Source organism: Poecilia reticulata, chromosome 3 (genome assembly GCF_904066995.2).
Source record: "Poecilia reticulata chromosome 3, P_reticulata-male-v2, whole genome shotgun sequence".
Lineage (NCBI taxonomy): Eukaryota > Metazoa > Chordata > Actinopteri > Cyprinodontiformes > Poeciliidae > Poecilia > Poecilia reticulata.
The window spans coordinates 24,931,660-24,945,488 of record NC_088832.1 but is presented as its reverse complement, the minus strand read 5'-3'; the positions used below and the strand labels follow the sequence as shown (position 1 = coordinate 24,945,488).

General features: G+C 38.2%; 1 long non-coding RNA gene across 1 annotated transcript; it reads left to right on the top strand.

The window, feature by feature from the left end:
• Positions 1–1,173: 1,173 nt before the first annotated feature.
• On the top strand, positions 1,174–7,069 carry LOC145551136 (uncharacterized). Its single transcript, XR_014086957.1, has 2 exons — positions 1,174–1,338; positions 1,605–7,069. It is a non-coding gene; the product is annotated as an uncharacterized LOC145551136 (long non-coding RNA).
• The last annotated feature ends 6,760 nt before the right edge of the window (positions 7,070–13,829 follow it).

Genomic DNA, 13,829 nt, shown 5'->3' with positions numbered 1-13,829 from the left:
AAGCCACCACTTGCTGGATTTATTTGCATTAATGTAATCAAACTCTGGTTTCCATGACGTGCCACCGTTAAGTTAAAGACGCTGGGATGACTCCCACAGAAGCTGCCTAATTGGCAACAGTAGAAGTGTTTAGAAACAATAAAGATGAGGAAAGTTAAGAACCCACTGCTATGGTCTTAAGGGCCATATATCTTTTACTGAAATCGATGGCATACTGCTTCTATCGGGTTTGAAAGCTGACACTGGATATTAATCACTGCTATACATAATTATGCACAGTACCTGTAACTGTGGGAAAACAGTAATGTTTTATTTCCCTTTTTTATGAAGTCTTCAATTAAAGCTTTTCGCATAACACATGACAGTTTGACAGATAAAATAGCCACACTCACATCATCTTAATTACTGCTGGAAATGCCAATGCAAAGAACATAAAACTAAACCAAAGTTTACCTCTTACAGATTGCTGCCCTGATAGCATGTGTAATGGTAACTTAAACAACTGTGTGTTATGCAGAGCTGATCTTCAATCCAAAAAAAAAGAGCCACTCTTTAGAGTGTAGTAATAGCAAAAAATGTCATAGTCCTCTGGAACTGACAGATCATTTGTTGCACCACCACAGCTTCTAAAGGGAAAGAAGAAAAAAACAAACAAGCAAAAAAATGGCTATCATCAGTCACAATGTACAGTCCAGTGTGTGCGTGTGTGTGTGTGTACAGTATGTCAGTGTGTAAAACACAGAGACAGACAGAGACAGGCATTGCTGTCCACAAACATGTGACACCAGCCGGTCTATGTCAAACTCTCCACCCACTCCGTACCCACACATCTGCGTGCAAACACACACACACTTGAGATGGGGTCATTTTTCACTGGGTAATTGGCGGCAAGGCACATTGCCCTTGGGATTCGATAATTCATAACCTCCTCCCATCCAATATTGGATAGCGAGTAGAAATGGGCTGAGACAAGGGGTGATGTGTGCAGAGAGAAGGGGGTTTGGGGAGGGGGGGAGGCTGCATCATTAGAGAGGAGAGGTAATGGCTCTTATTGATTCCGCCCCGCCGGGGCCCCCTCACCATTTCATGTTTAAAACAACACTGATCCTCATTACCCAGGCATCCGCCGCTGCACTGATAAGGAGAGGAAAGACACCGTGTGAAGAAGAGAAGTGAGGAGAGAGTCGGGGAGGAATTGCAGGTGAGAGGGAGCGCGGCGAGGCAAGAGGAAAGAAGGAGAAGAGGAGAAATGAGGAAAGAGGAAATGGCCACATTGAAAGAGAAAGAAGCGCACATAGGGCTTGTGTTTTTCTGTCCAAACACCACAGACTGACTGGAGTAAGTAATTACTGTCACCCTTTAATGCGTGTAATGCAGTATTACTTGTTTAAGCCCCTCTCTCACCCCCTACAGTGTGTAATAAGCCTAAAGAATTGACTCAAACACAGAGTACGTGTGTCTAATAATTCTCTGTGCTATTATCCTCTCTTTGCTGCTAATACTCTGAGCTCTCTGTGTGTTTGGCCACCGGCAAACATTATCATTACTGCAGCAGTGGAATAAGACCCGCTCTAATGTCTTTTCTGTTTTTTTCCTCTCCTTAGTCTCTCCTTGACTCTTTCCAAATATGGGTTTTTATAAGAAGAAGGTAATTTGCTAGATGAAACTGCTCCAAACTATAAAGTTGGAAGTCAAACACTTCAGACCTTCTCATGCCTGCATCTGCTGAATTTCAAGGACTGCGTTCTTTGAATGTTATTTAATGTTTGTGGGGTTTTTTGCTGTGTTTTCTAACCAGTCGCTTATGTTTGAAACTAAATTCAACGGTAATGTAACCTGGAGCTTGTGTGTTTTCACTTCGTATACGTATTGTATCACCATCAAATCTAGTACTTGGTCATTTTTAAGCCCTTGCCCTCTGCTTGACTTCTGTGCAGTGTTCAAGATCAGTAGGTAGACTACTATAAACTCAAAAGAGCTCCACAGTAATTTGCCACCCTGATAGCAATTTCATTCTGTTTGATTTCAGCACAATACCGTAATAAAAATGCTGCTCTTACCGTTTATAAAATGAGCTACATAAAAATCCCATAGGAATCATTTTAGATTTCTAGAAATCACTGAATGCGTAACATTGTATTATATCCTTTACAGTTGTGGAGGAACTTGTTTATACTTCATCCTGGAAGCCAAATTTGGCGTAGTGTACAGTTGTATTGGTTTCTTTCCCCAAAATACAGGTTAGTACTTTTAATTATAATTTATAGAGTTCATTTATGAAACAAACAGAGAAACCCATAACATATTTGGATGCAACACAACAGGAAAGAAGTGAAACTGGAAGAGAATAAAGTTAAAGAGTGCCATTTTGCTCCAAACCCACATTCACACATAAACCTGTTGACCAATCAGTATTCAAAGAGATTTTGGTTGCTGACGGGTTGAACCAAATCAGCTTTGAGCTGAACCAATATCATCACACATCTTAAAGTGATTCAACCCCAAAGGTGCATAAGAAAATGCAGAGAAGTTATAACTACAAACAGCAATCACAGGAATGCTGAAATAAAAATAAAAAAAATAAACTATTCATTTTATTTCAACACAAATTATTTTTGGTGATTTTTTTTTTTAAATGACGCTCAAGAAGGCCACAAGTCTAAAGCTGTCAGTAAAACACTGTGCATCAAAACTTAGGGAAGCACTACACAGCTTTCCACAGTCTGCACATATTTTTCGAAAAGACTTGTAATAGAAAATAACCAACTGGTTTCAAAAAGTTTTTGTATGCTGATTAAAAATCAAAACCATCTGCACACCACTGAACACATCAAAAGCATCTAAACTCTAAACAAACATGCCAGTTGATTGTGCAGCAGTAATTTGATTTATTGCCAAACAACACTAGAACTTTGACAAGAACAGGAAAAGTGGGAAGAAATAAATAAACATGGACGGCAATTGTCTAATTTCTACCGTTTTCTGTGCAGTGATCTGTGAATAGTTTATTTCGGCTTATGCTCCGTCTCTCTTGCCAGTCTCATCTGGTGCTATTAAAATTAAACAGTAAACAAGTGTAAATTTTGTATGAAAGAATGAAGGCCATTATGTCAGGAAAGAAGACCTGGCAAAAAAATCACGAGGGCGGAAAGTGAGATGTGATTAATTCTAGTGTCATCAGTGGCCTTTTATTGTTTTTAAATGGACAATATGGCTACCGCCCAGGGAGCTATTATGTCAGGTTGACAACAAATACCTGCCAAGAGGAGGAAGAAAAACAAAGAAAGAGACAATAACAGCAGATCTCGACACCAAGCATCAGAGAGAAGTGTGAAGAAAAGATGTGTATCTGTATGTGGCTCCCAAGCAGGATGAGCCTACAGCAGAACCAAAGGCAGTGTTGTGGATACGCGCTCAAAACACACGATCTTAAGATTAGAGCTCACTTTTTTAAGAGCATTCATCTGAACAGTGCTGATATTTTACATGACAAACTTGAACCAGATCATAGATCAGCTGATGCCATTTGATAGCGCTCTGCTTTGGGTGATTTCCAGGGGAAAACTTTGGATATTTCATATACGGAAAGGAAAACAACCATATCTCCCAAGTCGATAGCTGAGTGGCTGCTTTGCGCCTGTGTGTCTGTCTGTAGTGGGCAGCAGGGATGAAGTCATGCTGTTGAGCACACACAAACAGTTTTTGTGTGTGTTGCTTTCAATATAAGTATGTCAAATGAAGGTCCATGACCCAACCAGGCCGTTTTCAATGCAGGAATAACCAAACATGCACGTAGACTGAACCACTACAAGAACTCATGCATTCCACTTCCAATCAAAGCCATAAGCAGTAACAAACCGCAAATTGTGATACTGTCTTCAATTTATAAGATTCAAAATTTCTTAAACTTTCAGTATCTGGCAGGCGTTCAATATAACTATGTGGTCTTGAGGGTAAATGAAAACATTTATGTCTGAACATAAATGAATGTATTTTAACCTGGCTTAAAGTAATTTAGAACTAGTTCTCATTAAGGGCTTACTGGAACAACACTAATTATGGTAAATTAAGAATAACCCATTAAATATTCAGTTTTCTATGAAGAAATGTTCGTATAATCATCTCTAATATGATCACTGGAAATAAAGTGATTTAATTGGCCTAAAACAATAAAAGTTGTTTTGCACAGAGAGCAAAAAATAAATAAAATTAAATACAAAAATTCCAGCTGAGAAAAAGTGTGGAAATCCTTCCCCCTAATGACTAGCATTACCTCTTTAGTGGAAATAAAATGAATGAGACGCTTCTCGTAGCCTTTGAGTTGCTCAAGGAAAGGTTGAACATCGTCATCAAACACTTGTTTGTGAAAAAAATGAATAAAACAAGGATTTGCTTTTAACTGATCCAAGACTCTGCATGTGCCCGACATGTGAAGAGGTTCTTTGCTTCAGAGACACTGAATTCAGAAAATATTCCTTGTGGGGATTAGACTGGGGCAGAAGATATTCTCGTATAAGCTACATCAGCTTCAGCTCCTCAAATTGCTTATTTGCTTTTCCTGCCCACACTGACAGCCGAGGGGTCTGGGCTAACAAAACAGTGCTTTCTCTCCTGCTCATGGCCTCACCCCTGCCTTGTTTCTGATGTCCTCTCAAACTGCACTTGTTCTCTGGCAACAAACAAGCAGTCTTCTCTTCCTTTCAATTACGCTTCTATTCTGACACTCACCAGCCCAATAAATCCCTGTTAGCAGTGCAGAGGAGGAGAAGAGAAAACAGTAAATTGGAGACGCCGACCCCTGAGGGGATCATCTTGGCTCTGTGACAATGTTTAGGGTCAGCTTTTTGCATCCTGCATAATAATGGGCAAAGGATGAGAAAAGACTGAAAAGAGACTGATTAATCTGATTAGCCATGCATTCTTTGTCCATCCACCCACGTTTAATGGTGCCGTCCACTCATACACACACATGGACCTGCTCAAAGGTTGTCTTGCCGACCAGGAGATCCTCAGATTAGCTTGTTAAAGGGCAGAGTACCCACAAAGCAGAATTTACAGAGAAAATCATAATCTAAGAGACATGATGCTCCTCATCTTTTGACCTCGCAGTCTGTATCATCTCAGGCCCAAGTAAAAAAAAAAAAAAACAAAAAGCAATGTGCCCCCAAAGTGGCATGCTTGCTTTGGTATCAAATGTTGTGTGTGATTCAGCCTTTAATAAATAATGATCTACCACACACTCTATGTCTGGGTCTCTACATTCCCATCTATTAGATGAACAGTCACCACCTGCCTCACTGTGTGTGTGTGTGTGTGTGTGTGTGTGTGTGTGTGTGTGTGTGTGTGTGTGTGTGTGTGTGTGTGTGTGTGTGTGTGTGTGTGTGTGTGCAACCAAGTGTGTCTGCGAGGTTACTAGAGGAGACATACTTTCTGTAAAATACCTCTATTGATGGTAGTCAAGTCAATGGCATCCTTGCAATAGTCATCCACACAGTCAATTACCTCACAGAATGACGGGTTATTTTGCTGATGCTCTGAGCTGCAGCTGGCTGTTTGCCCAGAGCATCTGCTAAGCATAAATGTATTTTTGTTTTTTAGGGAATAAAAAGAATTCAGAAATTGAGCCCATCAGCAACTGGAAGCTAAAGCGATGTGAGGGTTAAGAGTACTGCTTTAATCTAACTCTTTGAACAGATTAAAATCCAAAATTAGCTTGTAAATATTAGAGGTGTGCCAATCGATCGGCCCCCGATCATAATCGGCAAATTTCCGTGAAAAAGTGCATGATCGGTGATCGGCGATCATTGGCTCTTGTTGCCGATACCGATCACCTGCATCTCATTTCTCAGCCTGCCTGTGCAGCTGGTCTCCTCTTTCCTTCACACTGCGCAAACACGCAGCAACAAATCCTAAGTGAGGTGGAACTTTAACGCACTGAGTGAATGGGGACGTTTGCGTGTTGCGGCGGAAAATTGAAGCACGTCAAAATGCATCAACACGACGAATTTAATATGGCATAAAAACAATGCCATACTTGACGGAGTTTGGCTACATCGAGGCTCACTGCAGTAAAAAATACATATGGAGGATCAGATAGCAGGTAAAGCAGCGCACAGCTACAAACACTCACCCGGATTAGCATGACGGTCAGAAAGCTAAACAAATAACCCGCAAAATTATTTAAGTCTTCGAGCTGCGATGTGGTTCTGCTCTCGCTGTTGAACCACTGCTATGCTACAGGTAGTAATATTTCACAGATGGAGCGCCGCTTCTGCTCCACCTGGTAGTGACTCTCACACCGAACCTCTGCTTAAAGCTGCAGCATCTAACATAAAAAAATACATTTTACATACGTATTAAAACTTTCGCTGTCCAAACATGAGACAGATAATCTCTGAAAAAATAATCGATCTCCTCCCTGTTCTGCATAATTACTCCACTCAGTCAGAAACAGCCAATCAGAACTAGCAGTAATCAGCTAGCCGCCATGCTATCATGATGTTTTCATTCGGTAATTCTGGATTGTTTATTGTAATGGATCCTGTATTTGCCTTTGAATCTTAAGTTTTATACTTGAATTTTTTTGGCAATGTTGAGAGGTTTTATTTTGACTCTTTGCATTATTTAGCCTCTTCAGAGCCTTCATATGTTATCAGTCTGTTAAAGATAGTATTATTGATAGCAGTATAATTTGCACAATACCTGTTTTGTTTAGTTTTCTTCTTGGAAAAAGTTATTAAAACAAATTTTTGTCTAAATTAAGGTGAATTCATTGTTCCTTTTTCCACATAATGTAACCGGTAGTGTTTATGATAAAAAATAATAATAATTATGTGATCGGTATCGGTGATCGGCCCTCAAGGGTGATCGGTATCGGCAGGAAAAAACCTGATCGGCACATCTTTAGTAAATGTACTGATGCCATGAGTTACCATCTTAGCATTCATATTTGGTCATGAACATGACTGTGAGCTCTGACTGTTTTTTCAACAGGTCTGGTGGATAAAATTCCCTGGAGATTGTAATTCTAATCTGAAGAATAAAGACATATTGCTTTTTGCCTGCTGAAGTTGGCGTCCTTACTTCTTCTTGTATCCTGCTGATCTGTGAATAATGTTAAAGGTGGACTGAGGACTACTGCCATAATTATTTCCCCATTCGTTGTAAAGCATGTTAGTTTTCTACCTTTTCATTTGAATATTATTATTTTTTCTTTAGCCACAGGCAGCTTGGAGCAAAATACTTAGCTAGAGATTTAATTACTTAATGTGACAGCTCAGCTCTGTCAAAACTGTCAATCATTCAGGATAGATTTAGCAACTAGAGCTTCAATATTTTAAAAGATGATGGAAATAGCTGTGGCTGTTCTGTCTGGTGAGGAAAACTGTCAGACTATTGTTCTATAGATGAAAATCTAGAATCTGATTAAAAGGGCGGTATATCTATTTCAAGCACATAGTGTTATTTTATAGCATACCATAACCTTAATTTGTTATAAAAATGTTGTAATTTGACTTTGCAATTTTAGCCTGCCTCTTTAAGAAGCTCTGCCTTCAACATGTGTTCACAGCAATGTTTCTTCATTATGTTGTTCACAAACTTTCCTAGGAGTTTGAGAAGTAGTTTGTATGATGCACAGTTACAGCAAGTGATTGCTTATTGTTGATGAAGAAGCGGTGGAAGGATCTAGGGAGGGTTTCTCTGTGAGGCAGTCTGGGGACTGCAGCTCCAAGGAGGAGCTTTGTGCAAATAGGCATCGCTTTTTTGGAGAAAGAGCTTAGGGTCCACCATGAGAGATTTAAGGATTTCTCAAACATGCATGAAAGAATCAAAGCAACCCTTTAGAAGACATGATTTATAAAGGGCAAACAAGGAATCTTGGCAACATTGTTTGCTTGAACTTTCTTGATAAGGAAGCCAAAATGTATATGCTTCCCAGAAGAATCTGTGAGATATTATGTCACCGTTCGCTGGTTTATCCTAAACTTGCATCGAAGAGTATAGCTTAAAGTCAAAGGATCTGATATATTGTTCAATAAATAAGTCTGACAGTTAACATTACGTTATCTGAATTCTGATATCCTAATAAACCACAGCACTGTTGTGTATCTGACTTTTTTTTATGACCGAAGATACAAAACTTTAAGTCAAGTCAGGTTTATCTTTACAGCACATTTCAGCAACCAGGCAGTTCACAGAGCTTTACATGGTGAAACCATAATACAATATCCAACTGTGAAAAAATAAACATTACATTTTGTCAAAACCTATCATAAAAATAATCATCCAATATACATCCAATAAATAGGTTAATGTTCCAGTTATTATGAATCAAAGGGAACTCTAAACAAATGTGTTTTTGGCCTTGATTTAAAGGAACTCTGTTTTGGGCGTTTTGCCGTTTTCTGGTTGTTTGTCCCAGATTAAAGGAGTATTAAAAACTGAATGCTGCTTCTCCATGTTGCATATGTAATCAATCAGTTTAGTCTTTTTTCACATCTGATCCGGTAGCATGTGTAAGTTTATCTTCAACTAATCCAAGCTACTTCAGAACTTTTTTAACCTAACAAAAAAACTGTGGCATAACAGCTCAAACAAATTGTACATGCACGCCAAAAATTAACCACATTCCTGACAGATTTATTTGAAAAGTATCCTTTTATTTTAACAGCATGTTAAATTTAACTAGATTGGAAATTAACAGTTTGAAACAGTGCCAAGGAGGGCTTCCATCCTCAGAGAGCTCAAGACCAAAATATATATTTTACTACTAAATTTTAGAATAAACATAGAATTAAGACAGTTTTTTTTTACTGATCTCGGTTTTTTTAAAATCTGAAACTGTTTTCTTGATTAAAAATAAATAATTTTACATCCAAATCTGATTAGGGTTTAGATTCAAAATAAGGATTACATAGGATTATTATCTATGTAGAATAAAATTTATATAAATCTTGTTCCAATCACCAAAAGATAACATGACTTAATCTCCAATTGGACAATGCAGATTCTCAGGAGCATAACAAGAGTATGGGCTGCTGCTACATGTGGCCAAGCCTGGGTTTTCTTGATGCTCTCTGAATCTAGACACAGAGTGCTGCTGCTAAAATAGATTCACTGCAAATACAATTTCTCTATGTGTAAACACCTTTAAAAAGGGTAATTTTTAATATGCTCCAGCGTATATTATGATCTAAGTTAGCTTATGTTAAGGAAGAATTTTCTATCACTGGTAAATTTAGCAAAACTCTGGCTCTGATACTTCCTTTTGATCCCGGGTTTTCTCGCGTGGCCACGTGCGGGGACAAAAACACAACAATGCGTGTTGACGTCACAGAATTACAGAATTTAATCCAATCAGAAGAAAATATAAGATAGTACAGGAAACTAAAGAAAGACAGATACAAACATTGTTACCTGAGACAAGAAGACAAAGAAATATCAAGGACGTCCTTGGAGAAAGAGCTGGTGCAGAAGTAAAATAAATCAGCTTTTTTCTGAATTGTTTCCCTTGTGCACAAACTTTTATACCTGTAGGTGTGTTTTCCTCTTTAATGTATTCAAATAAGGCGTATCTCTACTTGACCAATTGGAAGGCATCTCTGGCCCTTTTAAATTTAGAAAAAAGTCCCGCAGTTTGGTCGCAAGATCAAACACCTTTTGTTAAATAAGGTGTAAGCAGACTCTCCGAATTCATGGTGGTTTATGGCTTTCACAAATCAGTGTGAAAAGCTAGAACTTCCTACTGATTGTTTCCCAACAGACAAAGAGCAGATCAGAAGATCTTGGCAAACAATCTGCTTTAACTACAGTAAAATATATCAATAGGTCAGAATATGTTATACATTTTAAAACTATAATTATGGTATTTCAATCAAGTCATGATAAATTCTAAAACTAACTTATTTTAAATTTCTTTTCTTAACACTATCCGGCTCTACAGCCATCTGGGCCAAGAGAAACAGATGAATGAACCTCACAGGTAGCTGTGAAATTCTGGTTTCTCTTCTGCTCTGCCAGGAACAAACCTTTAATTCTGTACTTTTAATTCAATGAAAAGTTCTCCAAAAACCCAATTTGTTCTTCTGCACTCAGCATCTCCAAAGTTTAGTCCTGATATCAAACCAAAAGCAATAGATAATATCAACAGAAAATAATGAAGTACAATTCCTGTTTCTAATTAGGAATTAGAAACAAATAAGAATTAAGACATTCATTCACCATAAACCTAAGTATTTTCTAATACTAAACAAAACATTTTCATGTGATTCTAATATAGTCAGAAATAATACAATTTCAAATACATTCATCATTAACTAAATTAATTCTAAAACAAGATAATAGAATTTTTAGTCAAAACATGTTATTAATAACTAAGAAAAATGTCTTACAAATTAAATGTTAGTGATTTAAAACATTTTATGTTATATTCAGTTTTTTGCACCATGTCAGATGTTAGTTTTAGAAGACTTCTTATCCTGGTTACGTGAACCGACCAAAGTTCCCTTTCTCAGAGTAATTCAAGTGATAATGTCCTCCACCTCCCTGCATATGTTAATTTATGACCTCCTGTCTTTAATGATAAGACTCCAGGGGTCTGAGCCGAAATTCTCTTGCAGATCCTATAGTTCTTTGTACTAATTCTTCGGGTTTTAAATCACTCACACAAACCTGTTCAAACTTAAGAAATTCGTTCTAAAAGGTTTAAACTGTGTTAAACACTCAAAATAATTTTTCTCAACAGTCCCCCTTTTGAGGTCTGAGATACACAGACCTCACAAATAAATTGATTAGGCCTTCCAATATAGGAACAAAAAAAAAAAAAATTCCGTGTATTAGAATAACTAAAACATTTACCTTCTTATACAGTCCCCCTTTTCAACAGGACCCCTCAGCTCCACATCCCCCTCATCTGCAGCACCACAGTAAAGCATCTGATAGGGAGGCGGAGCAGGTGGGCCTCTGCTACCCTTATCAGTTTTATGCATCTAAAATTAAACTCCTTATTCTACCTGTAGATGATAGATTTGTTCTGTCCAGTAATTTAATACTCACCTGAAGTATTGCAAAAATTTGTAACAATCTCAATTTAAATGTAAAAATACGTATTAACCTTTTAAAAATCCTATAACTCAATTATTTCAAAACAAGCAAAACACATTACAAATCATCACCCAAAAAGGATAAAATGGAAAAATGACTGAGGTACACAAAACTTACCAAAGATGGACACGAATCACAAAATCAATACTGATCATAACAATTACAATCTTTCAACAGTGTAAAAAGCAACACCAAAAACAAAACTGTCAAGGAAAAAGAAATTAGAACACATAAAAATCAATTACACGTTTCTTTTTTACAGAATTCAATAATCGTCTTAGAGTCTGTATCTTTCTTCTTTGTCTTTCCTCAAAAACAAAAGAAGTTCTTCGTCCAGAAATGATCTAAAAATACGCGCGAAAAAAGAAACGAAAGTTCATTGAGTTCGCAAGAAAAGACGAAAATACGCAAAAGAGAGAAGATGTGTTAACGGTGATGATCCTCTTGTAACTTGTCCTCGTCGGGTCTAAACCTCAGGTTCCCACCTGAGTGTCCGTAGCTCACTGAAAATTGGATTTATTGTGCCAATATAACAGTGAGTTTAAGGAGAGGGTGCAACCTCCTTTTCTCAATATAAGGACACCGGAAACAGGAGTATTATGCCTGTCCGGGCCTTTTAAGCCTCGAATTCCAGGAATTAGAAGTGGTCATGGCAGGAATTGCTGATCCTCCTCGGTCCTGGGAAGTGCCTGCAGACGCTCCTCGTCTGAAGTTGCAGATCTTCTTGTACGTCTCGGAGCGCGTTGTGGCTCCTCAGCTGTTGTGCAGTGACTCCAATGGAACCAGGTGTCTCCTTTCCCTTGCAGACGGACAGCATGAGACGTCCTTTCCACGAGTTGGTATGGTCTGGTGAAGCGAGGTTCAGACCACTGTCTTTTGATGACCTTCAGCCACACCCAGTTGATTCCTGGAACCGGTCCTGAGCCTGGACGGTCCTATGACGTCTGGTATTTTGCAAACTCTGTTGCCAGAACCTGTGACTCACTAAAAACATAATTATGAAATAAATGTGCAGGTTCACCTGTCCATTCTGGAATCCGAGTGCAGGTGCTGAAAACATCCTTCTTGTGTGGAGCTCATATGGACCCTGTTGATTTGTTAATGGACATTCAAACAAACATCCAATAATAAGCGATGCATTTACCCAATTTAAATTTAGACTGTGCACAGTTTATAGCCAATTTTGTTTTATTTACTCTCTCAACCTTGCCTTGTGATTGGGGATAATATACTGTACCGAATAAATGGGTCAATCAGAGCATCTGTTCCACATTCTGCAGATCTTGATTCCTAAAAGGAGTACCATTTACTCACCTGATCTTCGTCAGAAATCCATAGCGTGGAATGTAATGATTGATCAAGCAGAATATGAAAGCTTTGCTGTCTTCCTTTGCGCTGGCCACGCCTCCAGGTACCTTGAGTATTACATCCAGAGGGATTAATACCTACCAGCGTCAGCATATCTATCCTTTAACCCTGTCTTTGAGAAAAGATACCACCTGTGCTCCAGGTTATCACCACTTGTGAAATCCTTTCATACCAAGTCCATAGACTTCTTGAAGAACCTGGAGTCTCATATCAGGAGAAAGAATCACCTTACCATTCAGTCCTTGTCAGAGTCGGTCATTAACTGACTCCTTATTGCTCATCAGACAGCTCCAGTGGTGACACCCCCTTTTTGTGTTAAAATATCTTGTACAGATGATTCTATTCCACCTGCTTCAGTTCTAATACTTACCATTTTAAAGGAATGACAAGAATCAAACAGCCGTCTTGGCTGTGTTGTCAGTGGCAGCGCCTTCAGCTGTCACTCTTATCCTGCTTTCTTCATGACCCCTGTTTTAATCACAATAACAAATTAACACAGGAATAATGCTTCTACCAATTTACATTTCCGTTTCATATTTTATGCGTTTTTAAGAACCCTGCATTTGTTGTCTTCTATGTTTTTGACTAAAGTCCCAGTTAAACGTCGTTAAACTGAAGTCCTAAAAGGAGTGTGGGTTTTAATATTTGTATCTTTTTTTTAAAAATCTCTCTATCTCACTGTTTACTCAATGTCACATGCTGTTTTATTTCAATTATGTAAAGCACTTTGAAATGCCCTGCTACTGAAATGTGCCACACAAACAAAATTCAATTTATGGATTGGTTCTGTTCCTGAAACTCACTACTTAAATCTTAAAGTAGTGCATATGCTGCTTTTATTTCATATTTACAACAGGAACCGTCTGTGTACAGACTTCTCAAATCTTTCACTTGTGGCACTCAGATGTGCTCTCCCCCTGTTTCTGAGGCAGAACTGTGTGCACTCAGTTCAGCCACAGAAACATCCAAACTAAATTGCCAATGGCAACGAGTTAGAGCCAATCGTTATCAGGATAATCTAGGAGCATAATTCCTACCATTCCTAGTCATACAAAGAAAGTGCAGCATGTCCACCACAGTCATATCCCAGGGTGATTCAAACTCACAGCTCCGTGACTTGCAGACATCTAAATGATTTGAAACAACAAAAATGAAAATGAAAAAAAATTAAAAAAATATCAAAACTAAAAGAAGCTCTGTTCCTGGAGACTGACAGCTCAGATGTACACAGTGTATAACACTCACTAACTGAATGTGATAACAAGTATGTGCAGCCTTTATCCAAAAACACAGTGTAAGTGCATTTAACAAAATATTATTCCTTTCTTTACTGAATAAAAGCTTGACCTCTAATAAGT